This window comes from Ailuropoda melanoleuca, chromosome 10 (assembly GCF_002007445.2).
Source record: "Ailuropoda melanoleuca isolate Jingjing chromosome 10, ASM200744v2, whole genome shotgun sequence".
In the NCBI taxonomy this organism is placed as follows: domain Eukaryota; kingdom Metazoa; phylum Chordata; class Mammalia; order Carnivora; family Ursidae; genus Ailuropoda; species Ailuropoda melanoleuca.
In genome coordinates this window covers 67889803-67898841 of record NC_048227.1, presented here as the reverse complement: position 1 = coordinate 67898841, position 9039 = coordinate 67889803, and the positions used below count along the sequence as shown (strand labels likewise).

At 34.5% G+C, this 9039-nt stretch overlaps 3 non-coding genes across 3 annotated transcripts; all 3 read left to right on the top strand.

Moving 5' to 3' along the window:
* Window positions 1-277: 277 nt before the first annotated feature.
* LOC117804252 lies at window positions 278-404 on the top strand. The gene has a single exon (XR_004628600.1). It is a non-coding gene; the product is annotated as a small nucleolar RNA SNORA72 (small nucleolar RNA).
* Window positions 405-1087: 683 nt separating this feature from the next.
* LOC117804314 lies at window positions 1088-1214 on the top strand. Its single transcript, XR_004628652.1, has one exon. It is a non-coding gene; the product is annotated as a small nucleolar RNA SNORA72 (small nucleolar RNA).
* Window positions 1215-8250: 7036 nt separating this feature from the next.
* On the top strand, window positions 8251-8377 carry LOC117804315. The gene has a single exon (XR_004628653.1). It is a non-coding gene; the product is annotated as a small nucleolar RNA SNORA72 (small nucleolar RNA).
* The last annotated feature ends 662 nt before the right edge of the window (window positions 8378-9039 follow it).

Sequence of the window (9039 nt, the reverse complement as noted above, 5' to 3'; positions counted from 1 at the left end):
TCCTGATATCTTAGATGTAGCTTTTCAATTCAGAGCTTCAGAATTCTTATATGTGAAGTGCAGTTCATATCCACTCACTTCACCTGTTTTTTGTGAAAAATACATAGAAAAACATCTGTGGAAATGTTTTATAATTAAAGTTTATGATGCAAAATAAATCATTTTATAATATGCAATTCTTTCAAATGAGTTTAATCTTTTAGAACTTCTTTTTTTATAGAAATGCCTGCAAATAACACGTTTTGAGCTTCTGAATTTTTAATTAATTGATAAAATACTGCAAATATTCTTGCTGTTCTGATTTCGTAACAATCAGTTCAATGTTTGCTATATTAAGACCATGCATGTGTTCCCAGACCTAATCCTTTCCCTAAGTCTGGTTTTCTAAACTGCTGGTGATAAAACCAAGTCTGATTTATATGATGCAGCTCATGTGGGAAGGGTCTATGGCTCCTGGTATCTTTGATCAAACTCGAGAAATGACAGCACAGACAGTGTAATAATTTTTGAAGATAACCACTGTTAATTTGATGATTACCAGTTTCCATTTACTGAATTGTGAAATTATTGTGTTTTATATTCTGAGTGATTCTAATATCATTAGAAGCATGCCAGAACAGACTAGTGAAGAGCAAATTGTGCAAAAAAAACTTTTTTTATACAACCAGCCAGCACATGTTTTAAAAACACTGTATTCATTTCAGTTATTCTCTTTATAGCTTTTATTTCAGTATNATATTAAAGAGCAAACTGTGAGACAAGGCAAAGACTCTGGGATGTGGAGTCAGGAGTCCTGGGCCTGAGATCCAGTCCTGATATCTTAGATGTAGCTTTTCAATTCAGAGCTTCAGAATTCTTATATGTGAAGTGCAGTTCATATCCACTCACTTCACCTGTTTTTTGTGAAAAATACATAGAAAAACATCTGTGGAAATGTTTTATAATTAAAGTTTATGATGCAAAATAAATCATTTTATAATATGCAATTCTTTCAAATGAGTTTAATCTTTTAGAACTTCTTTTTTTATAGAAATGCCTGCAAATAACACGTTTTGAGCTTCTGAATTTTTAATTAATTGATAAAATACTGCAAATATTCTTGCTGTTCTGATTTCGTAACAATCAGTTCAACGTTTGCTATATTAAGACCATGCATGTGTTCCCAGACCTAATCCTTTCCCTAAGTCTGGTTTTCTAAACTGCTGGTGATAAAAACCAAGTCTGATTTATATGATGCAGCTCATGTGGGAAGGGTCTATGGCTCTTGGTATCTTTGATCAAACTCGAGAAATGACAGCACAGACAGTGTAATAATTTTTGAAGATAACCACTGTTAATTTGATGATTACCAGTTTCCATTTACTGAATTGTGAAATTATTGTGTTTTATATTCTGAGTGATTCTAATATCATTAGAAGCATGCCAGAACAGACTAGTGAAGAGCAAATTGTGCAAAAAAAACTTTTTTTATACAACCAGCCAGCACATGTTTTAAAAACACTGTATTCATTTCAGTTATTCTCTTTATAGCTTTTATTTCAGTATACTTTCCTGAAGATGGGATTGGAGAGGATGAGGCAGCTGGATGTGGTAGCAAGTCTTCTGGGTTAAGAGCCATACATCCCAGTTTCCATGTTTCTTCCCTTTACATAAAGGAAGTGTACTGAGTTCCTTTCCTGTACTAGGTTTTTAGGAGACTTAATTTTCATCATTATAGTCTCAGGACATTGTTGACATTTGATATTTTAAAATGTCTGAGAGGAAACAAGTTTCAATACCCAAAACTTAACCAGAAGTGTATCTACCAAATCTGTAGCAAAGGGGATTAGATGAAATGAAATATGTTCCCCCTCCCATCCAACGTTTTGTCAAAGGCTGAGAAAAGTGCTACAGAACTTTAATGAAGAAGGATCTTCCTTAAACGTGTGCAGTGGTTGCTGTAGAAGAAATGTACTTGGACAACTTCAGAATAATCCCAGGTCTTCAATAAGTTGCCCAGAGTGTGTTTTAGTGCTAAAAGATATACAGTGAAGTATATGTAGTGTTTAGAATTTGGGGAAACTGCATATTACCTCTCCAAAGTATGTTCCATAAAACCGTTTACCCCCATCAGTTAATATCCTTTGGAACATTCAGCAGAATGAATTTGGGGAAAATAGTGATTTAGCTACATCTTGATTTACAGACTTCAATAGTGCTAGTAGCATGTACCCGACAGAGTCTGTGCTGGGTTCTAAGGGAGGCTGCAGAAATGTCAGAAATGACAATGTCTTTTCCACTTTAGAATTAATCAATTCACATAGGCAGTTTCTGGTGGTAGATGACTGAGACATAGGAGGCAAGGATGCCTTCAATATACTATCCAGAAATTCAAGTATTTCATGAACCTGGAGTCAGTAAACTGCCTCTTAGTAATTATGTAACAACTATTATGGGTCAAATTCCCACCTTCACAGGTGAGGGAACTGGTTTGTTTCAAGCTAACATTACCTAATTTCAGTTTGTGTCTGACGTTAATCTTAAGGTTGTGGCTGTAATTTGGAGAGCATACATGTAATGAACTGGAGTTTTCTTATTGGTTGTTCTGTTATTCAATATTTAGAATTTCTTTTTTCATAGAGGAAATTGATCATATTTTAGATGTTTATTGGTACTTCATTACAATTGACAATTTATGATTAGAGACATTTTTCTGGTTTAGAAAAATTTTGTATATATTAAAAAAATAGTAGGTTTGGTTATGAACATTTCCATTACAGAAGATACCAAACATATTCCAGAGAGCTTGAACGCAGGAATAACATGCAAGGAATCAGGATTTCACATCTAACTCAGGCTAAAAAAAAATACTTATGACACAATTTTCAATTTCTCTGAGCCTCGTTTTGCTTATCTTTCAACTGCAACAATTAAGCAAAATAATCTGATGTTTTTTCTAAATCTAAATTGACCTATTATTTCCTTATAATTTTCCTAAAGGGTCCCTTTAAGTATTGACTCATTTAAGTGGTTATTTATAAAATATTACTATAACTTGTGGATTTTAGATTCCTAAAATCACAATAGGCCTTTACATAGGAACATACTTCAAAATAGGTCTTTTCCTTAGAAAGAAACAGTCCACAGCCCCTTTGTTACTTTGCTTTTTAGTGACTGAGGTGTATAGAGAAGGGATACAGAAGTATACAGAAAATTATATGAAAAGCCACCTTCCCCAGATAAAAAAATGAAATATCTCTCAAGACAGTAGGCAAATGAAACACAAAATCTGATTTATTACACTATATCTTAGCATTTTACCCTTAAAAACATACCAATACCATGAAGATCTGTAGAATATTTGAAAACACTTCCTTTTTGTTTTTGCTTTTTTTTTTTAATACCTAACTCCAGGTCTTCTTGCTTTTAGGAGTTGATTCCTCACCCCTAACTGGTCCTCCAACCTGCCTCTTCCTTCTTGTAGGTCTGCCCCCTAGACACAGAGCTCCAAAATCCACACTTCCTCACCCATCTCAAGACATGTGCTTCTAATTCAAGCAAAAGAAAAATAAAACAAACCAACAAAAATACAACTTTCAGTACAAATAAGAATCAATTTACATGCAAGTGAATGTGGTAACTGCCTGGATCCTGCAGGGTTAGGTACAAAAGTGAAAATGCCACCTGAGTGATTCCTTAGATGATCCGAGTCCTTCCTAGAACTTATTTATTACACAGTAAAGAAGAGTAGGATGTTCTTTCTGAAATATTTTTCTTGGGAACTCAAAATGTAAGCCTCCATCACTGACAGGGTAGCATTTTTAGATTAAGCCATGGGAAATCTAGCATGATTTACAAATACAACAGTCCAAGAGTAACAGCCTTTCTGCCACCCGTGATTGGCATTGCTATTATAGACTCTATTATAATCTTATCTCAATGTCCAAAAAAGCTATTCATTCAGCAACTAAGCTCACGTCAAAGACAAGGCAGAGTCTACTTATCTGCAAAATAATGGTTTTGAAAAACACAGTCTCATTGCTCAGACAGAACCAAGAGCGTTCATGACATGGTGCAAGGTGCTTATGATAGAAGGTGGCAGGAAATGAAGTAGAAACAGAAATACCAACTGAGAAGGTGTTTAATCTCTGAGGTGTGAGGTATTACACTCTAGCACTCTCTCTGACTGATATCAGGCATGAAGGGAAAAACTAGCTAAAACATATGGGGGAAAATACACCTAAGTCCCTTTGATGTCTGTATCGGCAAAGCAATTCAGCTTTCACATCCAGTCTTTAATAGAACAGCTGAAGTTCCTGGTTTGTAAATAAGGGAAGCTAAGAGATTGCTGAGTAGAGTCTGTCATACACAGAAAAATGCAACTGCACTTCAATGTATGCCTGAAGCCACTCATCTCAATATTCACGCACACATACACATATACGCACCTCTTAGAGCTATCTTATAAGTAACTCTATTCCTGCTTTTCATAAGACCTGTAGTTTTCAAATAATTTTTGCCATGGAAAACAAATGAATTCCTACAAATGCATATATTCAAAATCTTGAGGAAGGCTGGATAGCCCCTCTGTTCCCACAAGGCAAAAACTGAAAGCCATGAGCACAGTGGTGATGAAGCCAATACAGGTGTCTCTGCATGCAGAATGATCAATAAAACACAGAACTGACTCTTCAGAGCGAGGGGCAGATACAATGGCAGCAAACCAAACAGGAGATTTTGTCAATGATTCAGAGCCTCCAAATCTGTAAGAGCAGCAAAGACCTCTCAGAGACTAAACGTGAGGCAGATAAATCTTAACACCAAGAAAATCCAAACCCCACACCCCATTGGTCTTCCCAGTGGATTGTGCTGATGATCCCTACAGCCCAGGTTTATAGAGAGCAGTTCTTCCTCCATCTCCACCCTCACCAATGATGCACGCATGCGCTTCCACACTTCTCCAGACCTGCCACCTGACACCATCTCCTACCAAGGGCTGTTGGGGGAAACTTAGAAAGCATTCAAAGAAATTCATGCTTTTTAAGCAGGTCTATTCCATTCACTCAAGGCAGCTGCATAGAATTCGAGAAACTAAGAATTGGGACTGAAATCTCTGAGATTGCCTAAATACAATTCCACCCAAAAAGAGACCCTTCAAGTACCCTTCAGACTGTGGTGATGTCTTTGCTTCAGTGTCTGTCCCCTGCTTGCATTCTCAATAGACATGTAGATATAATGATGGTTCAAGTTCAGGCCACTGTAAATTTTAATGAAATTTATCTTATCTTGAGTTGTGATCTGGTCTCCTGTGGTTTTTACCTACAGATTCTTCCTGGTCCTTGAAAGAGAGAGGTAAGAGGTATTTTGTAAGAGATCATTAGTTAATTACTTTAGTTTTTAGTTCTAGCAAGTTTTTAGCATTGATATTGAATATATCAACACCCAATTTTTAAGACGTACGCTTTTTTAGAAAAGTTATCAGTCTCCTCATGCGGTGCCTCCCAGTTCATCATGATTTGTTAAATATTACTGATGGAAACTCTGCAACTGTGTTTATAAATCCTTTCTATAAATGATAGGGCAATTCATTAAAATTAAAATGATTTTGTTTAAATGGGATTAGTGTCTTTTATTGTTTTATCATGTATTTCAGACTTTATTCTACTTTTCCAGTTAGAAAACTAATTTTATTGATCTTCAATATGGAAGAAAAATAGCTAAGTAGAGAAGTACCTGTCATCTAAAGTAATACAGCATCTAGGGCCACTGTGGGCTAATCTTGTCCTTGTCCAGCTCACTCCCTGCCCTTGGTAGCACCCTCACAATTCTCTACTGTTCTAGCCTTCTACCTGTTCTCATATTCTTCCAGACCTCTGCCACAGTTTTACATGCATTCTATATTTGGGGAACTTTAGAACCTGAATTCATCACAGTGTTTTCTGTGAAGTGTCAGTGATTTCTTTGTTGGTCTCCCCTTTATTTTTTTCCTGAGAATCATTAGCAGTATTACCATCAGATTTTCATGTTTTTCATGTGTACCTGGTTTTACGATGTAAATATCTCTTTTCTGCCCCTATCTTTTGGAGCCTAACTTCTGTCAAATCTAGAGATATGCTTGACTGGGACTAATATTTCTTTACTTCTTTTTATGCATCCTAAGACATTTTCACCCAAGATTCCAATCACTTACACAACTCAACTCCAAAATTGCTTTATTCCATCCAAGCAATAAAGTCTTGGCAGGACTCAATGCTGTTACTATCTCTCTCAGATTTAGAATTCAGATGTGAAAGGGTTTCATGAATACACATATTAACACACGGATTAAGAAACAAAGCCACTTTTTCTGACAGATAGTAAATCTGATTTGGCTGATTGGTTTGACATGAGGACTGCTTTGCCAAATAAGTAAAATAAACATTTTCCATAAATTAGCTAATTCTATACTTCCGAGATTTTAACAATAGCATATTGAAAGTGCATGAAAAGAAAGCATTTTATCAAGACTACTTATCATTAAATGTGTATCAAAACTAAAATTATCAGCTATTGAATACATCTCAGCAAAAAAAGCTCTTTTGGTATACTTCCTATAAATCGAGAAATAAAATGACTCTAATGACAGGGTGACAAATCTTTCTGCAACTCAGGACCAAAATTGAAGAGAACCTAATTGAATTGTCAACTGATAGATTAATAAAAATATTTTTGATGATAGATCACCATAGGAATTTTTGACACATAACTTGGAAGGAGTTCAAAGAATTGAGTGATGTTGCTCTCCCAAAACTCCTTCCATTTCTATCTTCTTATTTATGTTAAGTTTTTTCAGAGCTTACATATACATAGAATATAAAAACATAAAACTAATTGATGTTGAACCTTGCCTTAATCAAATAATAACAAATATTCATTCAGGAGCAAATAGGCTATTCTTCTTAAGAGATTCTGCTCAATAATATTTTCTTTTTTTATATTTAGTATTTATCAAAATCTATAATATTATGTTGTTTTGATCAACTGGATAGTAATAATTTTCAGGAAACTCAACCTAGAAGAAATTTTTTAACACTTAGAGCTTTATGTCCAGAAAAATTTTTTAAATTAAAAATTTATACAATTATTTTTGTTGCATAGAAATATGATAGGTGACCAAATAAAAGACTTCAAGAAGCATAAAAGTGTATTGTATTAGAGTAAAATTCACTGGAAAAATATAATGGAAATATGAATTCAAAGAAAAAAACAAAACNATAGTGGTTTCATATACTAGACAAATATTTTCTCCATTTTATGAGCCATTCACAATCCAACAGCTACAGACACAAGACAATTTTCAATTTAATCTGCAATATATATTTTTGTCATTTTTTTAAGTCCAGATAATGAACAAAACAATAATTGTAGCATTTGTGATTTTCATGGTATAAATACTTCCATCATGGTTAGTGCTGAACTACCAATGCAGAACTGGGAAAAGCAGGTAACAGACACAGGATTTCTACCACACAGCTACCATAGTTGTAAACAACATCAAAAGCAAAGATACTAGTAAACTGTAGTAAAATAACTAGGAAGTGACAAGTAGAGTATTTATTACCTTTGTTTTTAACATAATGTTCAATTACAAGTTTTGTAATTGAATTTTTGATAATAGCTATTTAACAAAGAGCAAAACTGCTGTAAATTTAACAATGGACTCTTTCCAATCTGTATGAACTGGCTTCAGGATGTCATCGCCTCTTGCATCCTAACTACCAGGAGTCTATTCTCTCAGGTATATTTCCTCAGTTGCAAAATTGTTTTGGAAATTCCCTACCACTATCTCTTCGGTCTTTAAAAATTCTCATTATTATTTCCTGAACTGGAAGAAAATCTGAGAGATGAGTAATGGAGATGGAAAGGCGGGTCAATTAAATATTAAAGAGCAAACTGTGAGACAAGGCAAAGACTCTGGGATGTGGAGTCAGGAGTCCTGGGCCTGAGATCCAGTCCTGATATCTTAGATGTAGCTTTTCAATTCAGAGCTTCAGAATTCTTATATGTGAAGTGCAGTTCATATCCACTCACTTCACCTGTTTTTTGTGAAAAATACATAGAAAAACATCTGTGGAAATGTTTTATAATTAAAGTTTATGATGCAAAATAAATCATTTTATAATATGCAATTCTTTCAAATGAGTTTAATCTTTTAGAACTTCTTTTTTTATAGAAATGCCTGCAAATAACACATGTTTTGAGCTTCTGAATTTTTAATTAATTGATAAAATACTGTAAATATTCTTGCTGTTCTGATTTCGTAACAATCAGTTCAACGTTTGCTATATTAAGACCATGCATGTGTTCCCAGACCTAATTCTTTCCCTAAGTCTGGTTTTCTAAACTGCTGGTGATAAAAACCAAGTCTGATTTATATGATGCAGCTCATGTGGGAAGGGTCTATGGCTCTTGGTATCTTTGATCAAACTCGAGAAATGACAGCACAGACAGTGTAATAATTTTTGAAGATAACCACTGTTAATTTGATGATTACCAGTTTCCATTTACTGAATTGTGAAATTATTGTGTTTTATATTCTGAGTGATTCTAATATCATTAGAAGCATGCCAGAACAGACTAGTGAAGAGCAAATTGTGCAAAAAAAACTTTTTTTTAATAAAACCAGCCAGCACATGTTTTAAAAACACTGTATTCATTTCAGTTATTCTCTTTATAGCTTTTATTTCAGTATACTTTCCTGAAGATGGGATTGGAGAGGATGAGGCAGCTGGATGTGGTAGCAAGTCTTCTGGGTTAAGAGCCATACATCCCAGTTTCCATGTTTCTTCCCTTTACATAAAGGGAGTGTACTGAGTTCCTTTCCTGTACTAGGTTTTTAGGAGACTTAATTTTCATCATTATAGTCTCAGGACATTGTTGACATTTGATATTTTAAAATGTCTGAGAGGAAACAAGTTTCAATACCCAAAACTTAACCAGAAGTGTATCTACCAAATCTGTAGCAAAGGGGATTAAATGAAATGAAATATGTTCCCCCTCCCATCCAACGTTTTGTCAAAG